We start from the raw sequence: 19,417 nt of genomic DNA, 5'->3' as shown, positions 1-19,417 counted from the left end.
CTGAAAGAGATGGCGGGTACCACGTTGCATTTGCAGGGCCCCTAAGGTGACTAAGCAGCAAAAGTCCCCACAAGTCACCCCATTTTGGAAACTGCACCCCTCAAGGATTTTATCCAGGTGTATAATGAGCATTTTGAATCTACAGGTACTGCACAAAATTTGATAACATTAGGTTATCATTAGAGTTGAGCGATACCAGCCGATACTTGAAAATATCGGATCGGAATGGATCGGCCGATCTTAAAAAAAAGTATCGGTATCGCCGATTCCGATACCGGGAACCAATGCAAGTCAATGGGGCCAAAATATCGGAATTAAAAAAAACCCTTTCTTTCCTTGTAGGTTAATTCTACATGAAGAAAAACAACTAAGAATAATGTAGAATGTATTGTGGGAGGTGGAGGAGACATTAAAGCCATAGAGGTTTAGCCCAATCAAATGGAATAGCAGGAATTAAACTTTTTTTTAAAGACGTTAGGAGTTACAAAGATATTGACTATGTTAGCCTCATTTATATTTTGCCAGACATGTATGTCTTCTTCTTCTTTCTTCTTCTTTCTTATTCTTCTTCCTTTTTTTACCTTCTTCTTCTTATTCCTTTTTTTACATTCTTCTTCTTCTTCTTCTTCCTTTTTTTACATTCTTCTACTTCCTTTTTTTACATTCTTCTTCTTATTCCTTTTTTTACATTCTTCTTCTTCTTCCTTTTTTTAAATTCTTCTACTTCCTTTTTTTACATTCTTCTTCTTCTTCTTCCTTTTCTTACATTCTTCATATTCTTCTTATTCAACAATTATTATTCTACATATTCAACTTCTTCATCTTCTTCCTATTCTTCTTCATCATATTCTTGTTTGTGTCAGGCATTCCTGTAGTTGTTATCTAGAAAAGTTAGAAGTTTACACCTTCCGTTCTGCCTGTCACAAAAGATTTACAACAGGATTTGTCCGCGTTTAGTTTGGCCTGCAGCAGCAGGCCTTTTCCAGGGGCACCACGAGGAGGAACGGACTCACCCCCATACACTGCTTAGTCTTCTTCTGCTTATAAATAAGATAATATCATTTGCTCAGAGTATTAGTCTTATGCTTAATGTTCTTCTGCTTTGTTTTTTTATGCTTCTTTGTCTTCTCTCTCTTGTTGTTCTGCATCTTGGTGGTTGTCTTCCTGTTCTTTGTCCTCTTGAACCAGCTGACGGTACTGGCACCCAGAGGGGCAGCAGAAGGAACAAGAGCCAATGGCACTACCGAGGACCAGCTGACGGTGCTGGAACCCGGTTACTAAGCAGGAGGTACCTGGAGGTACCTGTGCTACAAAGCACTACCAAGGACCAGCAGACGTTGCCGGAACTCGGATACCGAGATGGAGGCACCTAGGCCAAAGGCTGACGAGAACCAGCTGACGGTGCTGAAACCCGGAGGGGTAGCAGAAGCTGCAAGAGCAAATGGAAATAGCGAGGACCAGCTGACAGTGCTGGCACCCGGAGGGGCAGCAGAAGGAATAAGAGCCAATGGCACAACCGAGGACCAGCTGACGGTGCTGGAACCCGGTTACTAAGCAGGAGGTACCTGTGCTACAAAGCACTACCAAGGACCAGCAGACGTTGCCGGAACTCGGATACCGAGATGGAGGCACCTAGGCCAAAGGCTCTGACGAGAACCAGCTGACGGTGCAGGAACCAGGAGGGGTAGCAGAAGCTGCAAGAGCAAATGGAAATAGCGAGGACCAGCTGACAGTGCTGGCACCCGGAGGGGCAGCAGAAGGAATAAGAGCCAATGGCACAACCGAGGACCAGCTGACGGTGCTGGAACCCGGTTACTAAGCAGGAGGTACCTGTGCTACAAAGCACTACCAAGGACCAGCAGACGTTGCCGGAACTCGGATACCGAGATGGAGGCACCTAGGCCAAAGGCTCTGACGAGAACCAGCTGACGGTGCTGGAACCCGGAGGGGTAGCATAAGCTGCAAGAGCAAATGGAAATAGCGAGGACCAGCTGACAGTGCTGGCTCCCGGAGGGGCAGCAGAAGGAATAAGAGCCAATGGCACAACCGAGGACCAGCTGACGGTGCTGGAACCCGGTTACTAAGCAGGAGGTACCTGTGCTACAAAGCACTACCAAGGACCAGCAGACGTTGCCGGAACTCGGATACCGAGATGAAGGCACCTAGGCCAAAGGCTCTGACGAGAACCAGCTGACGGTGCTGGAACCCGGAGGGGTAGCAGAAGTTACCCCTGAAAAGCAAAGTTGGCATGCCGCAAGCTGGCCGCAGTTACCGAATCACACAGTCCTACAGGGGGTGCTTGTCCTACTGGCACTACAGAACAAGCCTTTCTTACCAGAACTCGCAGTCCACATAGGAAGCACCTAAACTGCTGGCACCCTAGCCTCGGCTAACCCAACCGCAACACGACATGGCAACTTGGGGTGGCAAACTGACATTGACACTTCCCGGAAACAGCAGGCAGGGCTGGAACCAAGCTGGGCAGGAGGGAGTACCCATGCCAAAGTCAGTTATGAGCAGCAACTGGCGATGTTGGAGCCCAGGGACAAGCACTTAGCAGGCTGAGGCCTGATGTGCTGTCAACTGGGAGGCAGCAGGACAGATTGCCATCAAAACAGCAGGGGAACAGCTGACGTTACTGAACCCCACAAACACAGGAGCTAGTGTTTTACTCTGTGAAGACGGCACTTCCGAGCAACAACTGGCTGTGTTGAAGCCCAGGGACAGGAGACTTGCCATCTCCACAGCAGGGGAACAGCTGGCAGTGCTGAACCCCACTAACACTCGAACGAATGTGTTTGGCTCTGTGGAGACGACACTTCTGAACACCAACTGACGCTGTTGGAGCCCAGGATTAGGCGTGGAGCAGGCTGGGGCCTGTTGCTTTTGGCAGGTGAAGGCAGCAGGAGACTTGCCATCTCCACAGCAGGGGAACAGCTGGCAGTGCTGAACCCCACTAACACTTGAACAAATGTGTTTGGCTCTGTGGAGACGACACTTCTGAACACCAACTGACGCTGTTGGAGCCCAGGATTAGGCGAGGAGCAGGCTGGGGCCTGTTGCTTTTGGCAGGTGAAGGCAGCAGGAGACTTGCCATCTCCACAGCAGGGGACCAGCTGGCAGTGCTGAACCCCACTAACACTTGAACGAATGTGTTTGGCTCTGTGGAGACGACACTTCTGAACACCAACTGACGCTGTTGGAGCCCAGGATTAGGCGAGGAGCAGGCTGGGGCCTGTTGCTTTTGGCAGGTGAAGGCAGCAGGAGACTTGCCATCTCCACAGCAGGGGAACAGCTGGCAGTGCTGAACCCCACTAACACTCAAACGAATGTGTTTGGCTCTGTGGAGACGACACTTCTGAACACCAACTGACGCTGTTGGAGCCCAGGATTAGGCGTGGAGCAGGCTGGGGCCTACTGGATTTTGGCAGGTGAAGGCAGCAGGAGACTTGCCATCTCCACAGCAGGGGAACAGCTGGCAGTGCTGAACCCCACTAACACTCGAACGAATGTGTTTGGCTCTGTGGAGACGACACTTCTGAACACCAACTGACGCTGTTGGAGCCCAGGATTAGGCGAGGAGCAGGCTGGGGCCTTTTGCTTTTGGCAGGTGAAGGCAGCAGGAGACTTGCCATCTCCACAGCAGGGGAACAGCTGGCAGTGCTGAACCCCACTAACACTCGAACAAATGTGTTTGGCTCTGTGGAGACGACACTTCTGAACACCAACTGACGCTGTTGGAGCCCAGGATTAGGCGTGGAGCAGGCTAGGGCCTACTGGATTTTGGCAGGTGAAGGCAGCAGGAGACTTGCCATCTCCACAACAGGGGAACAGCTGGCAGTGCTGAACCCCACTAACACTCGAACGAATGTGTTTGGCTCTGTGGAGACGACACTTCTGATCACCAACTGACACTGTTGGAGCCCAGGATTACGCATGCCGCATGCAGAGGCCAATGGGCAGCGGTTTTTATGGAGGTTGTTGACTACTACTGATTCTAACCATGCTCCACTTAGGCCTCTGGCTCCACTGTCTCTACTATTTACCCTGGCCTCCAACCTCACCAGCTACATCTCTGAAGTGGCGTCAGCACAATCTACACTTGTTCCTGTGTTACTGGTGCTCAGTCCCGTCAGTTGATCTCCTGTTTGTCCGGCAAGTTCGCCAGCTCTGTCCTCATTCCCACTACTGGTTATGGGAATGTGGACAGAGCAGGAGACCTTGCCGGACACACATCAGGGGATAAACTGATGGGACTGAGCCACAGGAACACAGGAACAAGTGTAGATTGTGCTGACGCCACTTCAGAGATGTAGATGGCGGGGTTGGAGGTCAGGGGAAATAGTAGAGACAGTGGAGCCAGAGACCTAAGTTGGGCACGGTTAAAAATCAGTAGTGGTTTGAATGTTGATGGAGCTGGTGACTTTGCCGTCCACACAGCAGGGGATCAGCTGGCGTTACTGAACCCCACTAACACAGGAGCTAGTGTGTTTCTCTGTGCAGACGACACATCTGAGCGACAACTGGCTGTGTTGAAGCACAGGGATTATAGTTCAGGTGGTAGAAAAATGAACACACCAGCAGACCTGGATACAGTTGCCAACCACTAATTTAGTGTGTAAGAGGAATGGCAAAGTCTTTGGAGATCCAGGCCTTGTTCATTTTCAGAAAAGTCAGCCGGTCAACATTATCGGAAGATAGTCGCGTGCGACGGTCTGTTAGTACACCACCTGCGGCACTAAAGACACGTTCCGATAATACACTGGCAGCAGGGCAAGCCAGCACCTCCAATGCATACTGGCTAAGCTCTGGCCATGTATTCAGCTTAGAGACCCAAAACTTGAAGGGGGAAGAGCCATCTGGGAGTACAGTGACAGGGCAAGACATGTAGTCTGACACCATCTGACGGAAGCGTTGCCTCCTGCTGACTCGAGGCGTCGCTGATGGTGTAGACAATTGTGGTGGACACACAAAACTTTGCCACATTTGGGCCATAGTGGTCTTGCCTTGTGCTGCGGCACTGCCTCTGCTCCCTCTTTGTGCAGAGTTTCCTCCACTGCCTCGACGCACAGAGCTGCTTTGTAAAGCACTAGCAACAATACTGTCGGGTGGAATGGAAAACATTATGGACTGCACCAGTGACTCTTCGTACTCCCGCAGTTTACGCTCCCGGTTCAACGTTGGTATGAGCCTTTGTACGCTGTCCCGGTAGCGAGGATCTAGGAGGGTGTACACCCAATAATCAGCCGAGACGAGAATGTGGGCGATGCGGCGGTCGTTTCTCAGGCACTGCAGCATGAAATCAACCATGTGCTGCAGACTCCCAACTGCCAAAGAACTGCTGTCCCCTGTTTGAGGCGTGACCTCGGCCTGCTCTGCATCACCCCACCCTCGCTGTACATACTGAGTAGAGGTTTGTGTACCTCCCTCCTCTGGAGAGATGTCTTCCTCCTCCATCGACTCCTCCTCATCCTCCTCACAAAGTGTCCCCTGCCTAGGCCTTTGTGAGGAAACACGTAGCGCAGACTGTCCAGAAGCAGATGGCATTTGGGACTCCTCATCCTCCACCTCTTCCGAAACCTCATCCCTTAGTGCTTGCAGTGTTTGTTGAAGCAGGCAGATAAGGGGGACAGTCATGCTGACTAGTGCATCATCTGCACTCGCCATCCGCGTGGATTCATCGAAGGCACGCAAAACGAGGCAGATGTCCTTCATAGAGGCCCACTCAATGGTGCTGAAGTGTGAACGGCGCACAGTGCGACTTGTTTGCGCCTGATGCAGCTGGTACTCCATGACTGCTGCCTGCTGCTCACACAACCGCTCCAACATATGTAACGTTGAATTCCACCGGGTGGGTAGGTCACATATGATGCGATGTTCCGGAAGGCCAAATCGTCGCTGCAGAGCCGCGAGGCGCGATCTTGCCGTGCTGGAACGCCGCAAGTGAGCGCACTCTATGCGGACCTTGTGCAACAGTGCATCAAGATCCGGATAGTCCCTCAGAAAGCTCTGCACGACCAAGTTAAGCACATGTGCCAGACATGGGATGTGTATGAGGTTGCCTAGGCCAAGAGCTGCCACCAGATTTCGGCCATTGTCACACACTACCAAGCCCGGCTGGAGATTCGCTGGCCCAAACCACACATCGCTCTCCAGCTTGATAGCATTCCAGAGCTCCTGCGCTGTGTGGCTTCGATTCCCCAAAGAAATTAATTTGAGTACAGCCTGTTGACGTTTGGCCACGGCTGTGCTCATATCGGTCGTAACAGGCTCCTGCTCTGCTGTTTCTGAGGAACTTGAGTAGGAGGAGGAGTCTATGTGTACAGACTGGAGTCCTGCAATCCGTGGCGTTGGAAGAACACGTACAGCGCCACTCTCCAGATCTGTACCCGGCTCCACAACATTGACCCAGTGGGCAGTGAGGGAAAGGTATCGTCCCTGTCCATGGTTACTGGTCCACGCATCGGTGGTCAGGTGGACCTTGCTACTAACGGCATTTAGTAGCGCATATTTTATTTTGCCCTCAACATGTTTCTGCAGGGCAGGGACGGCTCGCCTGCTGAAATAAAAGCGGCTGGGCACGTTGTATTGGGGGACTGCCAATGCCATTAAGTCCCGGAAGGTGTCAGTGTCCACCAGCCTGAATGACAGCATTTCAACTGCCAGAAGTTTGGCAATGCCAGCATTCAGAGACTGTGCTCGGGGATGGTTTGCCGAGTAAGGGCGCCTTTTATCCCATGCCTGTGCTACCGATGGCTGTGATGGATGGGAACGTGCTGCTATGGGTGGAATCTGACAGGGTCTCCGGACAACAGTGGCAGAGGTTCTTCCTTGGCGATCCTGTGAGGAAGCCGAACCAGCAGTGCGTGAGCTGGAAGAGGCCCAACACGAACTGAAGAGGTGGTAGGTGGTGCTGTACGTTGGCCTACGTCTTCAGGGTGTCTCTGCAACTCCAACTCGTGCTTGGTGCGCACATGTTTCCACATATTTGTGGTATTGAGGTTGCTGACATTTCTCCCTCTTTTGACTATCTGATGACACAGCTTGCATTTGACAAAGCAAATGTCATCTGCAACTGTGTCAAAAAAGGACCACGCACTGCAACTCTTGGGAGCGCCCGTTTTGCCTTTGGAATGAGGAATGCTCCTAACGGGTGCCGAAGTGGAGGGTACAGGCAACCAAGTCTTCCCCCTCCCTCTGCCTCCTGTTTTGGCCGGTAGGGGAATCTCTTCCTCCGAGCTGCTCCCACCACCTTCCTGTTCCTCACGCCATGATGGGTCAAGGACCTCATCATCTTCCCTCCCCTCTTCAAACAGCTGCTTCTCCGGGATTGTCTCGCCAGCACCGTACGCACCAGAAAGTGGCAACTGAGTCTCTTCATCATCTGATGCGTACTGAGGTGTGCTGACCATAGGCACTGGCCCACTCGCCTCTTCAGATTCAGAGGGACAAAGAAGTTGCGCATCACTGCATACTCCCTCTTCTTCACATTCAGGAATGCTGCTTGGCTGGCCCCCTCTTTCCAAGCCAACAGATTCCGAGAACAGAAGTAGAGACTGTGATGGCTCCTGTCCATGTCTCTCTGACGGCCTGGGCACTTTGGCAGGTGGTGAAGAGACAGATGGTTGCTCTTCGGTGCTCTGGCCCTGAGAGGATGTGGAAGTAATTGAAGTCGATGCGTTAGCTGCCATCCATCCGACAACGGCTTCAATTTGTTCCTCCCGCAGCAGTGGGGTACGTTGAGGTCCTACAAAGCTGCGCATAAAGGACTGTTGCCTGCTAAAACTGGGGGATGCTGATCCACTGGTGCCCGCAGCAGGCCCAGAATCCCCACGTCCTCTACCTGCAGAATCCCCACGTCCTCTCCCTGCAGAATCCCCACGTCCTCTCCCTGCTGAAACTCCACGCCCACGCGCCTTACTCCCTGCCTTCTTCATCTTGCCAGACTGCTTAAGATAGGCAGAAAAGTACAAAGGGGGGCCTTAGTGTGCTTATTCCTGAACAGCTGGTTACAGGTACAAGAAACACTAATTTTATGAAGTGTGTGTGTGTGGACTACACTTTAATAGGAGCTGATGTGGCCTACACAAGTTCCAAATGTAGTGTTTGGTGAACTTTTTCTGTGGTTTCTTTGTTGGAAACAAGCTCAAAGTATGTGAACAAAGAATTGAAACTGATAGTATCACCAACTTTTTGGAGCTATTACAATGCAGGCAGGTAACCTACAATGCAAAAGATGAGGCTCCAAAAAAATTGGGAAATACTAATCTGGCTGCGCCGGCAGGGCACAAGCCAGAAAAAAAGGCTCCTCTATCTACTCCTATATAGTGTTTGCAACCAACCAATGTTGATAGATACGGATGGATGCACACTAATAGAAGAAAAAATGAGCTGCACTCAAAGACAAATATGTGTGAGGCAGTGACGCACGTTGAGCGTCCTACAACCAGACGTAGCTGCAGGACACTCTACTCTGCGTGAGCTGCACTCACAGTCAGAGACCTCTCAGACAGCCGTGAACAGTGCAGCTAAGTGGGCACTGGCACTGACAGGCTGCAGAAAGGCTCCGCTGTGTACTCTTATATAGTGTTTGCAACCACCGTAGATGGAGACGGATGGATGCACACTAATAGAAGAAAAAATGAGCTGCAATAAAAGAAAAATGTGTGAGGCACTGACGCACGCTGAGCGTCCTACAGCCAGACGTAGCTGCAGGACACACTACTCAGCGTGAGCTGCACTCACACACAGAGACCTCTCAGACAGCCGTCAACAGTGCAGCAAAGTGGACACTAGCACTGAAAGGCTGCAGAAAGGCTCCGCTGTCTACTCCTAGTGTTTGCAACCAACGTATATGGATACGGATGGAAGCACACTAGATTGAAATTATGTAAAAAATGCAGCTCAAAAATTAAAAGATGTATGAGGCAGCAGTGATCACACTGGGTGGCCTACAGCCTGACGTGGCTGCAGGACCCACTCCACAGCGTGAGCTGCACTCACACAGCCCTTGCAGACAGCTGTGAACACTGCTGCTAGGGCAAAGGCTACAGTGGTGGTTTATGTAGCCTGGGTAAAGCACTAGAAGTTTGGTGGAATCGCTATTTCTAACTGTCCCTCACAGTCTTCTACAGCAGCCTGTCCCTAACTGAATTCACAGCAGAGTGAACCAGAAATGGCGGCTGCGGTAGCTTTTATAGTGCATCATGACATCATTTCGGCAGCCAATCACAGCCATGCCAATAGTTAACATGCCTACATGCCTAACAGGATGTGCCCACACTTCGGAGGATTCCCATTGGCTTAATCAAAGCAAGCAGGCTCATAGCATGATGGGAACTTCCGATTCCGATTCCGGAATCCGATATGACAAAAGTATCGGAAGTCAGTATCGGAATTCCGATACCGCTAATATCGGTCGATACCCGATACTTGCGGTATCGGAATGCTCAACACTAGTTATCATATTGAAATTTTTCTTTTTTTTTTTCACTAAAATGTTGGTTTAGCATCAAATTTCTCACGTTTACAAGAGGTAACATCAAAAAGTGGACCCCACAGTTTGTTACTCACTTTCTTCTGAGCACATCGATACCACACATGTAGTCAAAACCTGACCTGAATTTCCAAGAACATTTGTGGGGTCCACATTCTAGAGTATACGGACTTGGGCACGCGGACAAGAATTTATCTGAATAAAAGTGTGGTATGTGATGATCAAGTCCTGGAATTCTCAGATGACCTGTCTTTTCAAGAACATTCAAGGGGTCCACATTCTGGATTATAAGACACACCACAAATTTTGAGGAGAAAAATAGGAAAAATTTGTTTTGTTTTTTTTTTAATAAAATGGTGCTTCTTATAATCCATGCGTCTTAATGCTTACCGGTGGTGGGGGGTGTGGTGAAGCGGGGTCCCAGGGTCGCTGCTGGAGGAGGCAGGAGTGGGGTGATGCTGCAGGCCACAGGCTGGGATGAGGGGGGGCTCCAATGTGGGTGTCCGTTCCTGCTGTGGGTGTCCGGTGCTGCTACGGGTGTCTCTGGTGCAGCGGAGGACTCTGCTGAAATTTTGTGAAAGGTCAGAGCCCCCGCAATTCCATGACTTCCTATGCAGTGGACTTCGGGAAAATGGGGGGCGGCGCATGTGCAGATGTAGATCTCAGCACCAAGATCTCAGGAGATGAGATTTCAGCGCCGAGATCTCATCTCCCGAGTTCTTGGAGCCAAGATCTCCATCTGCCCACGCACCGCCACCCAGCGGCAATTTTCCCGGAGTCCACCGCATAGGAAACCATGGCATTGCGGGGGCTCTGACCTTTCACAAAATGTCGGCAGAGCCCTGCAGCAGCCACCCCCTCATCCCAGCCTGCGGCCTGTAGCAACGGTACTGGTAAGGTATATCCACATTATAAGACGCACCCCCATTTTCCCCCCAATTTGGGGGAAAAAAGTGCATTTTATAATCCGAAAAATACGGTATACAGAAGTGGGCATGTGGATAAGCATTTGTCTGAATAGTAGTTTTGTATGGGAGTCAAGTCCTGGAATAATCAGAAGACCTGACTTTTCAAGAACATTTGTGGGGTCCATATTCTGAACTTTACAGACGTGGGCATGTGGATGAGAATTTGTCAAAATATTAGTTTGGTAAGTGATATACAAGTCATGGAATTAATTGTTAAATGGGGTAAAATGTGTTTTACTGATACAAATATTCTTTTTATTACTTGTCCAATAAACATTCCTCTCTACTGGGGCCAACTAAACAGAAAACAAATATAAAATATTTGAAAAAATAAAAATAAAGACCCTATCACACAATTGGGTGTCATTCATGGTAACTTACAGTAATAATGGGAAGATGTGGTAGATCTCAAAACAGCGCTACAAACAGATAAATAATTCCAAATTGTGTGGAATTCAATGAAAATAAGTAACATCACCACTGATTTTTGGTTTCTGTGATACTAAATTTAGCCTTTTTAATTTTTACTATTAAAGCAATTTTTAAATTGTAATTTTTTTTTATGTTGCCATATTCTGAGAGCCATAACTTTTACATTTTTCAGTAGGTAGAGTTGTATATGGGCTTTTTTTCCCCGTACGTTCTGATATCTTTTTATTCCATTCTTTTGGGAGGTAAAGTGATCAAAAGCAAGTGATTTGGCCATTTTAATATTTTTTTTTTTTTTTTTTAGTTCAGACAGTTGCACAAGTAGCAAAACCAAATATGTTTTTGTTTTCTTTATTTTTTTTTAGATTTTACTACTTTTAGTAGTTTCGGAAAAGTTGGTTGATTTGACTTTTTATATTTTTTAAAAAATATTTTTACATTTCTTATAAGCCCCCATAGGAAGATTGATCCTACAATTGCTTATAGAGTAAAATTAACAATCTCTTATTACTATTCTCCAACTACCAACCACCTAAATGTTGTTGTTAATGACAGCAGGATCTAAGAGGTTACTATGTTGTTGAGCCCACTCCATAAGTGAGCACATGTGCGGCAGATTACACCAAAATGTAAAGGAGTTTGGTTTGTGCTGTACATACTTGGCTTTTGGCTTACATACTGATCAGCCGTAATATTTAATCCAGTGAAAGGGAACATCTTGTGAACATGTCATCTGTCAAGCGGTGGAAATATTATATTGCAGGTAAACAGCAACAGGATATATAAAATATGTAAAATAATATAATTTTATTTATTGCCAAACTGGTGAAAATATTTTGTCTTCGTACATCTGGTCTGCATACAGTGTGGCTTGCCAGATGTTTCATACATGTAGCTGAAGCGTCCCCTGCAAAGAAGCAAATTTTGTTTAACATGTATTAATAAAATTATTTTATTATGAATTGTAGCACATATGTTATAACATTAAGGGCTACAGTTTTGCTGCAGGAAAAACATCTTTGTACAGTGTTAGACGATAGATAGAAAAATATCAAATTTGAGAGTCCTCAGGGGTTGATACCTTTTAATGGCTAAAGCTAGTTTCACATTTGCGCTTTATAGCGCAGCGATGGCCTGCGCACGGCCGCCGCTAAGCCCCGCCCGACTCCCTGTCCGCCCCATCCGGTCATCGCCTCCTACTAGCGCACATGGGCGCTTGCGATCTGCGCACCCTATCTTTAGCATAGGGTGCGCAGATCGTGCGTTAGCAGGATTTTGCCATGCACTGCGCACTTTTGAAGGTGCGCCCGTGTGCGCCGAACGCAGCATGTTGCATTTCGGCGCGCACGGCGCACCTTCAAAACTGCGCAGCGCACGGCAAAATCCTGCTAGCGCACGGCCAGCGCACGATCTGCGCACCCTATGCTAAAGATAGGGTGCGCAGATCGCAAGCGCCCATGTGCGCTAGTAGGAGGCGATGACCGGATGGGGCGGGCAGGGAGCCGGGAGGGGGCGGGGCTTAGCGGCGGCCGTGCGCAGGCCGTCGCTGCGCTATAAAGCGCAAATGTGAAACTAGCCTAACTGAGAAAATGGTAACAAATAGCAGCTTTAAAGACTACTCAGGTCTCGTTTCCAAGCATACTACTGTTCCTGATGAAGAGACCGGAGTAGTCTCCAAAGCTTGCAATGTGTTACCATCTTTTCAGTAAGCCATTAAAAGGTATCAACCACTGAGGACTCACAAATTTTTAGTCGTTTTGCTGCAGTAATTGTAAAACATAACTATCTGAGAATGAATGAACTCTTCATTTCAGGAGGCTATAGGCTAAGGACAGATGTCAAAACTACAGAAAGTGTATCATTTTCTTTACGAGTATACCAAGCTATCCTTTTACTTTATTAGGTCATTTTTTCGTTTTTCGCTCCCCTTCTTCCCAGAGCCATAACTTTTTTATTTTCAATCAATCTGGCCACTTTTGAATGAAACCATTGATTTTACCATATAATGTACGGTACTTGAAAACGGGAAAAAAAATTCCACGTGTGGTGATATTGCAAAAAAAGTTCAATTCCGCAATTGCTTTTTGCATTTTTTATTTACTATGTTCAATAAATGTTAATAATCATCTGGCAATATGATTCCCGAGGTCAGTACAAGTACAAGATCCCAAACATGTATAGGTTCTTTTTTAGTTAAGTTATGAAAAAAATTCCAGCGTTAGTAAGGGGGGGGGAAAGGCCAGTTTTCAAGACCCGAAGTGTCTCCATTTTTTTGGATCTGGGACTTTGAGTCTGACGTTTTTATTGATATCATTTTTAGGTAGATATGATGTTTTGATCGCCCGTTATTGCATTTTATTGCAATGTTGTGGCGACCAAAAATATTGCAATTCTCACATTTCCATTTTTTTCTCATTATGCCGTTTACTGATCCGATAAATTAACTTTATATTTTGATAGGTCAGACACTTCTGAATGCAGCTATACAAAAAAAGTGTATTTTTTATGGTTTTATTTTGAATGGGGCAAAAAGAGGGTGATTGGAACTTGTATTTTTTTTTATATACCATATTTTGCGGATTATAAGACGCACCCCACATTTTGGGGAGAAAAATAGGGGAATTTTTTTTTTTTTTTTTTAGTAAAATGGAGGCGCTTCTTATAATCCATGCGTCTTATTGATTACCGCGGGTGGTGGCTGCGGTGAAGCGGGGTCCCAGGGTCGCCGCTGGAGGAGGCAAGAGTCGCAGGCCGCGATGAGGGAGTGTTCATATGTGTGGTGCGGCGCACCGCTGCAGGTGTTCGGCAGAGCTGCGGGGGCTCTGCCGACATCTTGTGAAAGCCCAGAGCCCCCGCACTTACATGGTTTCCTATGCAGTGGACTGAACTCCGGGAAAATGGCTGACAGCCGGGGGCGGCGCATGTGCAGATGGAGATCTCGGCACCAAGATCTTGGGAGATGAGATCTCAGCATTTCCAAGCTGCGCTTGTTAAATGCTGCTTTCAGTAGAACACACAGATATCAACTAGAGTGGTGACCAGCTGATGTTTATGGAGGCCTCCCAACTCCTCCCTGACAGTTGATGTTAAGGAAAAGAAGGATCAGGCCATTGCTATTTCAACAATTCTTTTGTTTTCAGGGGAGACAAGCCGCTGCCACTTGGCAGAGCTACACATTCATGTGTATGACATAACAAAGAAAAAGGAGTACGCGGTGGCTACGAAAAGAATACTTTGTTGTATAAAAATATAAATGTTTATTGTACATACAAAATATATATAAAGAGTAATACATAATGGAATAACAATAGTGCACCAAGGAACATGCGGGCAAAATTGCAAGGGCCACCCCTCTGGGAACAAGATCCAATGAAGGCAAATACTCCGGTCAAATGGCCAGGAGAAAAGTTTATGTGAAAGGCTGATCAGAAAATCCCCATCATGGGTCGTAATAATAACGTAATATATCTCAAACAGCCAAAATAAACAAAGTGACAATTGAGAAAGCAGGCTTTGGCACCTGCGAAACGCGCGTCGGGGGTGGACATCTGGCCCAGGGGCTCCCTCTCTGGCTACTTTGATCCCGGTAAGCTCAATTGTCACTTTGTTTATTTTGGCTGTTTGAGATATATTACGTTATTATTACGACCCATGATGGGGATTTTCTGATCAGCCTTTCACATAAACTTTTCTCCTGGCCATTTGACCGGAGTATTTGCCTTCATTGGATCTTGTTCCCAGAGGGGTGGCCCTTGCAATTTTGCCCGCATGTTCCTTGGTGCACTATTGTTATTCCATTATGTATTACTCTTTATATATATTTTGTATGTACAATAAACATTTATATTTTTATACAACAAAGTATTCTTTTCGTAGCCATCGCGTACTCCTTTTTCTTTGTTATGTCATAGTCTATCGGAGTTGGTGAATTTGCTTGCTGGGAGGCTCACCAGGTGGTGATGTCATCCCGGTGCATTCTTATGCACACTGCCCTTGTTTCTAACATTCATGTGTATGGGGGAGTCAGGAGAGATAGATGTCTGTCAAACAAATGTTCAGCTATCTTGAGTGTAACCAACTTTAAATGTAGTTCACTGCAATGTACTGTCACCCAGATGCTTGAATTTCCTATCTTCTTTTTTTTTTTTAAAGAGACCCTGTCATATCCAAAAATGCTTTTTACCTGCTGTAGTGCAGCGGTATCTATACTGTGCAGTGATTAGGCACTAAGCCAGCAAAGTTCAAAACAAAAAGTCTCTTTAATGTTCAACTCACATAAACACAGCACACAATATCCTCCCAATCGCAGCCGGGAACATATTCTCTGGATTGCAGTCAAGAAACAGGCCAGTCCTCCTCCGGTTTACCGCCGGGCACAAGACAGTCCACTTCCGGATCACAGCTGGGCACAGGACAGTCTACCTCCAAGACCGGTTGCATCACCCTATACGCTGTGAGTGCCAGGCCTTTCAGCTCTGCTTGCCTGTTGCCTCACACAGGTGGTGCTCTGCCGAGCCTTCTGCTCTGCACGCTTGCCAAACCAAACTAACACTGACCCTGGCACACCCAAACCCTTTACTGCAGCGCTTTTAACTGGAATCTGTGGCCGTGGAACACATGGAAAACCCAGGCCGGGAGCGAAACGGACTGCACCACTACCATCTGTAGTCTGTTTCAAAACACAAAAGCCCAGAGCAGGTTTTCCCTACATCTGCCTTGGACAACCAGCATGTCCAAGACCTATACTCACTTTTATTCTGTATTGCAACCACAGTTACGCTTGTGACTGCAGAGCACTTCCATGGCCTCAATACGCCTCCGTGCGCTTTCTGGGGTGAACACACAGCGACCCCTACATGTGAAACCAGTCGTTGTCTCACATACCCCTTCCCTCTGTTCAAACCTGTGACACCCCACATGGGCATGTGACAGGGCATCCACATGGCCCTGGTACTCTCCCGCCCGACACTGTACTGAGAAACCAAAGTAGGGAACCATTGATTGAAGCAAGCATCCCTCTCTTTCACATTTCTCCTCCTTACTTCATTTCATGACCACCGACCTCCCCATTCTCTGTTGCATAATACACGCCCACTTGCCTCACAGTAGATTTGGGCCAGTTTTGGGTGGTCTCGACCTTATTTAGGGTTCACTAACCCAACTCATCTCATAACCTAAGTACCTGCCCTAAGGCCCTTGGTACCGTTTCCTCCGTACCCTTACCAGAGCCTCGGTGACTACGTCCAGCTGAAACACCGAGGTCCGCCACGGCAACTCCGGGCATACATCTGTACCACGTTGCACCCGAACCTCCTGACGCTGCTGTCTAGCAAGAGCTCTATCCATTTTACCCAGATCCCGGCCACATCCTTGGCCGATAACAGAGGGTTCCTCGTGAGTACGTCCCTAGTCGCCTCCGCAACCACACACTCCCTGTTCCTCCAGGCTTTCTTTTTATTTGCGCGTTTCTGCGTGGGTCCCTGGAACTGAGCTGTCCCGAACTTACCAGGGTACATTTCAAGCTCGGAGATTGGTGGGGTCTCCTCAACCTCTCCTGCCGTTACCTCTAGAGGGAGCCTATCGGGTTTGCACTCTGTCCCAAAGTTGGCGACCCCTATGGCAAGTATCCCTGACTTGAGATCTTTGGGTTCTGCGCCTGAAATATTTACCTTGGGAGGGTTAACCCTGGTCTCGTACAGGGTCCAGAACAGGGGTAAGTCTCTTCCCAACACAGTCCCATATGGAAGGGTCTTCCCCACTCCCACATGTTTAAAGTCTCCACATGATGTGGAAAAATTAACCTCCGTGGTCAGGTACTCCCAGATTTCCTCATGGATACCCATCACCTCCACTTTCCATCCTTTGAGGTTGTCCCTGGCAAGAGACCCATGAACCAAAGTCACTATGCTCCCTGAGTCCAGGACAGGGTCCATTTGGCACTTGTTGAGTACCCGGCACAGCTGCGGTTCACCGCAGGCAGTGCGCGTAGTGGTGGTACAGACTGGCTGGGCATACATAGACACATGGCGAGAATACCTACAGTCCATGGGTTCAGAGGGAAGTTTACAGCCACATGTCCGGCCCTTGACACCGCCAACATTTCATAACTGCAGCACAACTATGCCTTGGAGCCGCTTTAAGGGGAATGGGACCTTTGTCTCCCCACTTCAGGTTACCCCTCCTCACGAGCTTGGTCCTGGTTAGCCCCAAAAGTGGTTTGTGGACTTTTCCCATGCTCTGGTACAAAGTCCTGAGTGGATGTATACCGCTCAATGAAACTTAGCAGGTCCAGAGTGCCCAAGTCCCCTTGCCCCACCCAACGCTGCATGGCAGCCAGCAGAGACCTTACCAGACGGTCGACCACCACCTTCTCCATCATCTGGGCCGGGGTCGAAGTCTCAGGCTGGAGTAATTCCTCCACCAACTGCAATAGGTCATACGTGTGAAACCTGTCAGGACGAGACTCTGCAAAGGACCACTGGTACCCGCTGATCGCCCCTTACCTTCAGGGTATCTTCTTTACACCGCTGTTCGCCCCTCAACTTAGGGGTCTCCTCTTTACACTGTTGATAATCCTGCAGCTGCCACTGCAATACCTCTTGCTGCTGCCACTGGAACTGCAGCACCTCTTGCTGATGCTGCTGGAACAGTAGCTCCTGCTGCTGCTGGAACTGCAGCAACTCTTGCAAAAGCTCCTTCATTTTTCCAGCAGGCTTGCTCACGGACATGGGGTATGCCTTAGTTCACACTGCCCCCATTATCCAACCATATGTAGTGCAGAGGTATCCACACTCAGCAGTGATGAGGCAGTGACCCAACAAAGTTCAAAACAAAAAGTCTCTTTAATGTTCAACTCATATAAATACCACACACAATATCCTCCAGATCGCAGCCAGGAACCATATCCTCTGGATTGCAGTCAATAAACATGCCAGTCCTCCTCTGGTTTACCCCCGGGCACAAGACAGTCCACCTCTGGATCACAGCCGGGCACAGGACAGTCTACCTCAGAGACCAATTGCCGTAGGTGACTGCACCGCCGTGTATGCTGTGGGTGCCAGGCGTTTCAGCTCCACTTGCCTGTGTTGCCTCACACATGTGGAGCTCTGCAGAGCCTTCTGCCCTGCATGCTTGCCAGACCAAACTAACATTGATACTGACCCCTGACACACCCAAACCCTTTACTGCAGGGCTTTTAACTGGAATCTGTGGCCGTGGCCCACATGGAAAACCCAGGCTGGGAAAGAAATGGACTGCACCACTACCATCTGTAGTCTGTTTCAAAACACAAAAGCCTAGAGCAGGTTTTCACTTAATCTGCCTTGGATAACCAGCATGTCCAAGACCTATACTCACTTTTAGGCCAGGGTCACACTGGCGAGTGCAATGCAAGAAACTAACTCGCATCAATACCCGGCTCTGCCGCCAGCACTCGGGACCAGAGCGTGCGGCTGCATGTAATTCTACGCAGCTGAACGCTCCGGTCCGAATGCCGGGTATTGATACGCGAGTTTCTCTTCATTGCACTCACATTCAACAGCCATTCCATTATGGATTACTCCTTAATTGTGGTCCCCTGATGAGCCCTGACACTGGGAGGGGTGAAACGCGTAGGGACGATGCTATTAGGACTGGATTCAGATAAGTAACCTATTATGGTCTTTTCTGGGCAGGCTTTTTTTTGTGGTCTTGGGATTGACTGTACCAAAGACCAAAAATGTGATATAGGATTCCTGTATTTGATAGGGACTATGTGATATAGGATTCCTGTATTTGATAGGGAGTATAAATTACTAAGCATGTTCAGATATTTACTAGCTGAGTAGCCAAAGCATGTTTGAACATCAAGCTTATATGCATTTCAAAATAAGAGCCCATTTTTTTATTGCTTGAGGGAAAGTTTCTAGACTAGGCATATTACATCCAGGTAGTGTAATTCTTGGCCATCTAGTACTTTATATGGCCCAGTCTACAGGTTGACTAGCTGGCGAAGAATACTTCTTATTGAGGGTCAGTTTTTTATGGGCATTTTTTGAGACAATGTTTTCACCAAGTTTAGTGAGCTATACTATAGTTCACACTGCTTCAATTTAGGAGCAGGTGCTCATTTCCTCAAAGACATATAAACTCTACTGGCTGTTCAGCTGTTTTTTTGTGTGTTTGTGGTTGGGTGGGGATAGGTTGGTTTCGTTTTTTGTAATATACTATTAATTTATGTCGTCTTTGTAGCCCTCTATTGCAATAGGACTACTTTTATATATTTTTGTCAAATAAAAATATTGTTTTTATTGGTATTCAAGAGGGCTTATATTTGATATTCCCCTCTTTTTCTGAGATTATCTGTATCGTTTCTTCAAAACCTACCTTGTTCTAGGTGCTGTCAGTTATATTTGTCTACACATATTTACTCTATTGTATCAAAAAAAAAATTAAAAAAAGGCCTTGGGTTTTCTTTATGGTGGTTCAACTGAGTATACCCATATATTAGCAAATGCTTTAGTTGTTCCACTCTCAATGTGACCCC

At 47.8% G+C, this 19,417-nt stretch overlaps 1 protein-coding gene across 3 annotated transcripts in view; it reads right to left on the bottom strand.

Annotated features, from left to right (window-relative positions):
* Positions 1-11,681: 11,681 nt before the first annotated feature.
* RSPH3 (radial spoke head 3) overlaps positions 11,682-19,417 on the bottom strand; it is a 53,398-nt gene continuing 45,662 nt past the window's right edge. For all 3 annotated transcript variants that reach the window (XM_073575900.1, XM_073575902.1, XM_073575901.1), the window contains exon 10: positions 11,682-11,800. The gene's annotated coding sequence lies outside the window, so the exon portion shown is untranslated. The remainder of the gene's footprint in view (positions 11,801-19,417) is intronic.

This window comes from Dendrobates tinctorius, unplaced genomic scaffold (assembly GCF_039654945.1).
Source record: "Dendrobates tinctorius isolate UK_male_01 unplaced genomic scaffold, ASM3965494v1 ptg000046l, whole genome shotgun sequence".
In the NCBI taxonomy this organism is placed as follows: Eukaryota; Metazoa; Chordata; class Amphibia; order Anura; family Dendrobatidae; genus Dendrobates; species Dendrobates tinctorius.
Note: the sequence above shows the minus strand (reverse complement) of the source record. Positions and strands in the feature narration are given on the sequence as shown.